We start from the raw sequence: 7,353 nt of genomic DNA, 5'->3' as shown, positions 1-7,353 counted from the left end.
GCTCATAAATTAAGGATAACTGCAGCATGTGGTGCCACACAACGTGGCACTGCAGAAAACTGGCGCTAATAGCATAGGCACATAGGGAACACACACGACACAGATATGTAAGTCCACGGTATTGGTGATAAGTTGAGAAAACCTTCCCGAAACACATGTGCTACAAAACGGCACTGTTTCCTGAGCATGTACCCCAACATCAATGTGGGATATGATCACCATGCACACGTACACATGCTACACAACGGGTTGGCAAACTCTGGTTCAGGTGGTAGAGCAGCTGTTGGGGTATAGCCTCCCATTCTTGCGCCAGTGCCTGTTGGAGCCCCTGAAGTGTCGTAGGGGTTTGAAGTTGTGGAACAATACGCCGGCCGAAAGCATCCCAGGCGTGCTATATGGGGTTTAGGTCTGGAGAACAGGCAGGTCACTCCATTTGCCTGATATCTTCTGTTTCAAGGTACTCCTCCACGATGGCAGCTCAGTGGGGCCATGCGTTGTCATCCATCAGGAGGAAGGTGGGACCCACTGCATCCCTGAAAAGGCGGACATGCTGGTGCAAAATGACGCCCCGATACACCTGACCTGTTACAGTTCCTCTGTCAAAGACATGCAGGGATATACGTGCACCAAACATAATCCCACCCCACACCATCAAACCACGACCTCCATACAGGTCCCTTTCAAGGACATTAAGGGGTTGGTATTTGGTTCCTGGTTCACGCCAGGTGAGAAACCGGCGAGAATCGTTGTTCAGACTAAACCTGGACCCGTCCGTGAACGTAACCTGGAACCACTGTTCCAATGACCATTCTTGACACCAGGCTTTACGGGCTCTCCTCTGACTAAGGGTCAGTGGAATGCACCTTGCAGGTCTCCCGGCGAATAAACCATGTCCGTGCAGTCGTCTGTAGACTGTGTGTCTGGAGAGACTGATGGTGAGATACCGATCTTCTTGTGGTGTTGTACACTGTGGACGTCCCGTACTGTAGCACCTGGACACGTTTCCTGCCTGCTGAAATCGTTGCCATAATCTTGAGATCACAGTTTGTGGCACATGGAGAGCCCGTGCTACGACCTGCTGTGTTTGACCAGCCTCCAGTCGCCCAGGTATTCTACCCCTCATAACGTTAGCAATATGTGTTCTTTGAGCCATTTTCAACACACAGTCACTATTAGCGCTTCTGGAAACGTCTGCACATTACTCGCTGCACCGTACTCTGACATGCACCAACACACCTCTGCGTATGTGGACTGCTGCCAGTGCCACCGTACGACGACTGCAGGTCAAATGCACCGCATGGTCATACCCCGAGGTGATTTAAACCCGCAAACCGCCCACCAGAGCGTTGTTTCACCATGTATCAGCATTATGCTTAATTTATGAGCATGAGTGTATATCATTCTAGGGAGTTGTGGTAAATCTTCTCACCTGTGAGTCACTTTGGCGAAGACACTGCACATGTCATGGTATTACGGACAAAGAACAGACATTTACATAGTTATAGGTCTAGTTTCGCAATTGGAATCAATCAACACAAACAAATACCTGGATGTAAACAAACTGTAGGGCTATGAAATGGATCGATCACATAAGTCAATCAGTTGGTAGACTTGGACCCACTGGCAGCATAGTGGGAAAATCAAGTCAATCTGTGAAGGAAATTGCTTACAACACACTCAGACGACCTATTATACACTATATGATCAAAAGTATCCGGACACTTATTACCTGGAGTGTGTCCTTCCTTCGTCTCTATGACGGCTTTACTCTGCTGGGAACACTTTCAGTGAGGTGTCTGAATGCCTATGGAACAATAGTGCCCCATGCTTCCTCAAGAACTGAAACCAAAGAAGGTAGTGATATGGACGCTGGCGTCTGGAGAGAAGTCAACGTTGTAACTCATCCGAAAAATGTTCCATTGGCTACAATCCAGAGCCCTGGGCAGGTCTGTTCGTTTCAGGAATGTTATTATCCACAAACCGTTGCCTCACAGGCGCTGCTTTGTGACAGCGTGAGTTAGCAGGCTGATACAAACAAGAATCGTCTTCGAACTTTCCTCTATTGTACACAGGACGCAATGCTGTAAAATATGTTCATATCCTTCCCACATCAAACATTATCTTAAGCATAATAAGAGGACCACACCCTAACCTCGAGAAACACTCCCACACCGCAACACCACTTCTCAGTCCACACTTCACTGTTAGCACTACAGGTAAGTTCTAGGGGACTGATGACTTCAGAAGTTAAGTCTCATAGTGCTCAGAGCCATTTGAACCATTTTAACGTTCTCCAGGAATTCACCACTCACAAATCAAAAAAATGGTTCAAATGGCTCTGAGCGCTGTGGAACTTAACATCTGAGGTCATCAGTCCCATAAAACTTAGTACTACTTAAACCTAACTAAGCCAAGGACATCACACACATCCATGCCCGAAGCAGGATTCGAACCTGCGACCGTAGCGGTCGCGTGGTTACAGACTGAAGCGCCTAGAACCGCTCGGCCACAATGGCCGGCAAAATACAAATCCTTCCATCGGATTACCACAGGGTATACAGTGACTCATCGCTCCAAATCTCTCGCTTCCTGCATCCACTGTCCTGTGGTGTCGCTCTTTGGACCACTCAAAGCGTCTCTTAGCTTTGAATACATAAACGTGTGGCTTACTAGGAGCTAGTCGACTACTGTACCCCATTCGTTTTGACTCCCTACGCACGAATATTGTGCTAGCTCGACTCCCAACACACAATTATGGTGCTAGTTGCACCGCTGGTAGCACTTTGCAACTCACAAGTGATTCCCTTCCACCGATCTTTCTAGAGCTACCCTTCACAATGTTCGGCGGCCCGTGTCCGTCTGAACATGAGGTCTACTTGGTAGTGGTTTAGCTGTGGTCGTTCCTCTGTCTTCCCATACCACAATCGCTCCATCAACGTCGACGTAGGCAGCTTTACAGCCGTAGAAACGTCTCCGATGGATCTGTTAGTCGGGTAACATCCAATAAATATTCGACGTCGAAGTCTCTGAGCTCTCGTGGAACGAGCCATCATGCTGTTACTCCTTCTCTACTGACAATACAATACTCCAAGCAACTTTTTTCACTGTCGGGTTGAGCTCCCGTGAATTCTAATGGTCGGTTCCGTATTACGTAAGAGTGTTCGGATACTTTCAAGCACATACTGGCGATCATTACTGAAATGTGTGGGACCCATACTACATAGGACTATCTTGCGATGCTGAATCGATATAAAAAATGAGAGCACGGAGTGTCGAACTCTTTTCTTTACCACGACAGACAGTCAAGGGATTGTTAGACCCTTATAGACAGAAACGCGAAAGCCTACTTAAAAAGATTTCAGGAATCACTTCTAAGTGAGGAATCCAGGAAGGTACTTCATCCACATGCCCATCGCTCCCGTAGGGCCTGTGAATACAATATTTGACTAATTATAACGCATTGGGATTCATTTAATTCCGCGCTACAGATGCTAAAGGAACAGTAGGAATCCTTAACATGTGCTACAGGCTGTCCCGCATAATACCGGAACTCCTCGCTTACAGGTTAATGGTCTCTGGTCCAATTGCTTGTGAAGCGCAACACTGTCTCAAACCGTAGGTACGCTGCATTTTATTGGAAAGTTGAATGAACTTGTGTCTTCAGTAGTACGCCAGTTGTGAGGAGCTCATTTCGTTGAGTCGTTACAGAAATGGGGCTAGAACAGCGAACTGATATTTTTACATAAAGACAGGCTCCATCAAGAAATGTAAACAAATGTTTAAGGCGAACTATCGTGGTAAGAATTTCTCCATGACCAGCACTATTCAAGATCTATATCAGATATGGAAGGCTATTAACATGATTTGCTAACAGTTACTTGAAAACCCTGCTTTACTTCACGTCCGATGAAGCCTAGTTTCATTTGTCAGGTTCAGTAAACTACCAGAATTGCAGGTACTGGTCACAGGACAACCCATATATTCTGCATGACGAACCTCTGCACAAAGAGAAGATACAGCATGTGATCAAAAGTATCCGGACATCCCAAAAAACATACATTATTCATATTACGTGCGTTGTGCTGCCATCAACTGCCAGGTACTCCATATCAGCGACCTCAGTAGTCACTAGACATCGTGAGAGAGCAGAATGGGGCGCTCCGCGTAACTCATGGACTTCGAACGTGGTCAGGTGATTGGGTGTCACGTGTGTCATATGTCTGCACGCGAGATTTCCACACTCCTAAACATCCCTAGGTCCCCTTTTTCTGATGTCATAGTGAAATGGAAACGTGGAGGGGCACGTAAGCACACAATCGTACAGGTCGACCTCGACTGTTGACTGACAGAGACCGCCGACAGTTGAAGAGGGTCGTAATGTGTAATAGGCAGACTTCTATCCAGACCATCACACATGAATTCCTGACTGCACCATGATACACTCCAAGTACTATGACTGTTAGGTGGAAGGTGAGAAAACTTGGATTTCATGGTCGAGCCACACATTACGCCGGAAAATACCATACGACGCATCGCTTGGAGTAAGGAGCTTAAACACTGGACGATTGAACAGTGGAAAAAAAGTTGTGTGGAGTGACGAATCACGGTACACAATGTGGCAATTCGATGTCGGGGTGTGGGTATGGCGAATGTCTGGTGAACGCCATCTGCCAGTGTGTGTAGTGCCAACAGTAGAATTCGGAGGCGGTGATGTTATGGTGTGGTCGTGTTTTGCGTGGCACTATCACAGCACAGGCCTACACTGATGTTTTAAGCACCTTCTTGCTTCCCACTGTTGAAGAGAAATTCGGGGATGGCGACTGCTTCTTTCAACACGATCAAGCACCTCTTCATAATGCACTGCCTGTGGCACAGTGGTTACAGGACAATAACATATCTGTAATGGACTGACCTGCACAGAGTCTTGACCTGAATCCTGTAGAACACCTTTGGGATTTTTTGGAACGCCAACTTCGTGCCAGGTTTCACCGACCGACACCGATTCCTCTCCGCAGTGCAGCACTCCACGAAAAATGGGTTGCCATTCCCTAAGAAACGTTACAGCACCGGATTGAACGTATGCCTGCGAGAGTGGTAGCTGTCATCAAGGCTAGGGGTGGGCCAACCCCATGCTGCATTCCAGCATTACAGATGGAGGGCGCCACGAACTTGTAAGTAATTTTCAGCCAGGTATCCAGCTACTTTTGATCACATTGTGTAGGATACTAGGATTATCGTAGCACTAGGGTAGGACCCTGTCTTGGTAAATGACTAAGGAGAAAATACAGTGCCTGAACACAAAATTACTATTGAAAAGAAACAATATAAGTGGTCCATGATATTATACAGTACTCAACTGATACTTTGTTATGAAGGTGCTGGCAGCGTCCTCCCTTGGTGTTAAAAAATGTGGCAAAACTATCCATTTCTCTTCCTGTGTAACAATCTCTGAAATTTTCACAGTACAGAGCTAACAAAATTTGACATGAATAATGAGCCGAATGAATTCCGCATCCGAGGGTATATTATTCTTCTCGCCTCTTTCAGGTCACAAGATGCGCACCCATTGGCTGCTAGCCACCGATTGACTCATGCCACAAAGGAGCTGCAGTTCGTTCTCCATATCTAACTTTTCTTTTCCTTTGTTCTTTTTACCACCAGATTACAATGATGCTTTTGTTATATATTCTTGGAAAGAAGTTATTTCGTAACGTAAAAAGCTAGTGCTAAGTTTTTAATTCGTTTGTGCACACCAACTGCTGCGCGCGGTCAGCTTCTTCAGTATCTGTGACAGTCTCTTACGGATCAAAGAAACCTGTGACCGTCCGTGCTGCCCTTCTCTGTGTGCGTTTAGTATCCACTGTTAGTCCTGTTTGATACGGGTCACACACACTTGAGCAGTATTCTAGGATGGGTCGCATGAGTTATTTGTAAGCAATACACCGATTACGTTTTACCAATATTCCACGAATAAACCGAAGTCTACGACCTGTTTTACCCACTACTGTGTTTATGGACCATTGCATTTTATTTTCCTACAAAGTGTTACACATAGCTATTTGTATGAATTGACCGATACCAAACGGGCTTCACTGACATAGTAACCATACTATACTAGAATGAGATTTTCACTCTGCAGCGGAGTGTGCGCTGATATGAAACTTCCTGGCAGATTAAAACCGTGTGCCCGACCGAGACTCGAACTCGGGACCTTTGCCTTTCGCGGGCAAGTGCTCTACCATCTGAGCTACCGAAGCACGACTCACGCCCGGTCTCACAGCTTTACTTCTGCCAGTATCTCGTCTCCTATCTTCCAAACTTTACAGAAGCTCTCCAGCGAACCTTGCAGAACTAGCAGGTAGGAGACGAGATACTGGCAGAAGTAAAGCTGTGAGACCGGGCGTGAGTCGTGCTTCGGTAGCTCAGATGGTAGAGCACTTGCCCGCGAAAGGCAAAGGTCCCGAGTTCGAGTCTCGGTCGGGCACACGGTTTTAATCTGCCAGGAAGTTTCATATCAGCGCACACTCCGCTGCAGAGTGAAAATCTCATTCTGGAAACATCCCCCAGGCTGTGGCTAATCCAAGTCTCCGCAATATCCCTTCTTTCAGGAGTGTTAGTTCTGCAAGGTTCGCAGGAGAGCTTCTGTAAAGTGTGGAAGGTAGGAGACGAGATACTGGCAGAAGTAAAGCTGTGAGACCGGGCGTGAGTCGTGCTTCGGTAGCTCAGATGGTAGAGCACTTGCCCGCGAAAGGCAAAGGTCCCGAGTTCGAGTCTCGGTCGGGCACACGGTTTTAATCTGCCAGGAAGTTTCATATCAGCGCACACTCCGCTGCAGAGTGAAAATCTCATTCTGGAAACATCCCCCAGGCTGTGGCTAAGCCAAGTCTCCGCAATATCCCTTCTTTCAGGAGTGTTAGTTCTGCAAGGTTCGCAGGAGAGCTTCTGTAAAGTGTGGAAGGTAGGAGACGAGATACTGGCAGAAGTAAAGCTGTGAGACCGGGCGTGAGTCGTGCTTCGGTAGCTCAGATGGTAGAGCACTTGCCCGCGAAAGGCAAAGGTCCCGAGTTCGAGTCTCGGTCGGGCACACGGTTTTAATCTGCCAGGAAGTTTCATATCAGCGCACACTCCGCTGCAGAGTGAAAATCTCATTCTGGAAACATACCCCAGGCTGTGGCTAAGCCAAGTCTCCGCAATATCCCTTCTTTCAGGAGTGTTAGTTCTGCAAGGTTCGCAGGAGAGCTTCTGTAAAGTGTAGAAGGTAGGAGACGAGATACTGGCAGAAGTAAAGCTGTGAGACCGGGCGTGAGTCGTGCTTCGGTAGCTCAGATGGTAGAGCACTTGCCCGCGAAAGGC

This window comes from Schistocerca cancellata, chromosome 9 (assembly GCF_023864275.1).
Source record: "Schistocerca cancellata isolate TAMUIC-IGC-003103 chromosome 9, iqSchCanc2.1, whole genome shotgun sequence".
Taxonomy (NCBI): domain Eukaryota; kingdom Metazoa; phylum Arthropoda; class Insecta; order Orthoptera; family Acrididae; genus Schistocerca; species Schistocerca cancellata.
Note: the sequence above shows the minus strand (reverse complement) of the source record.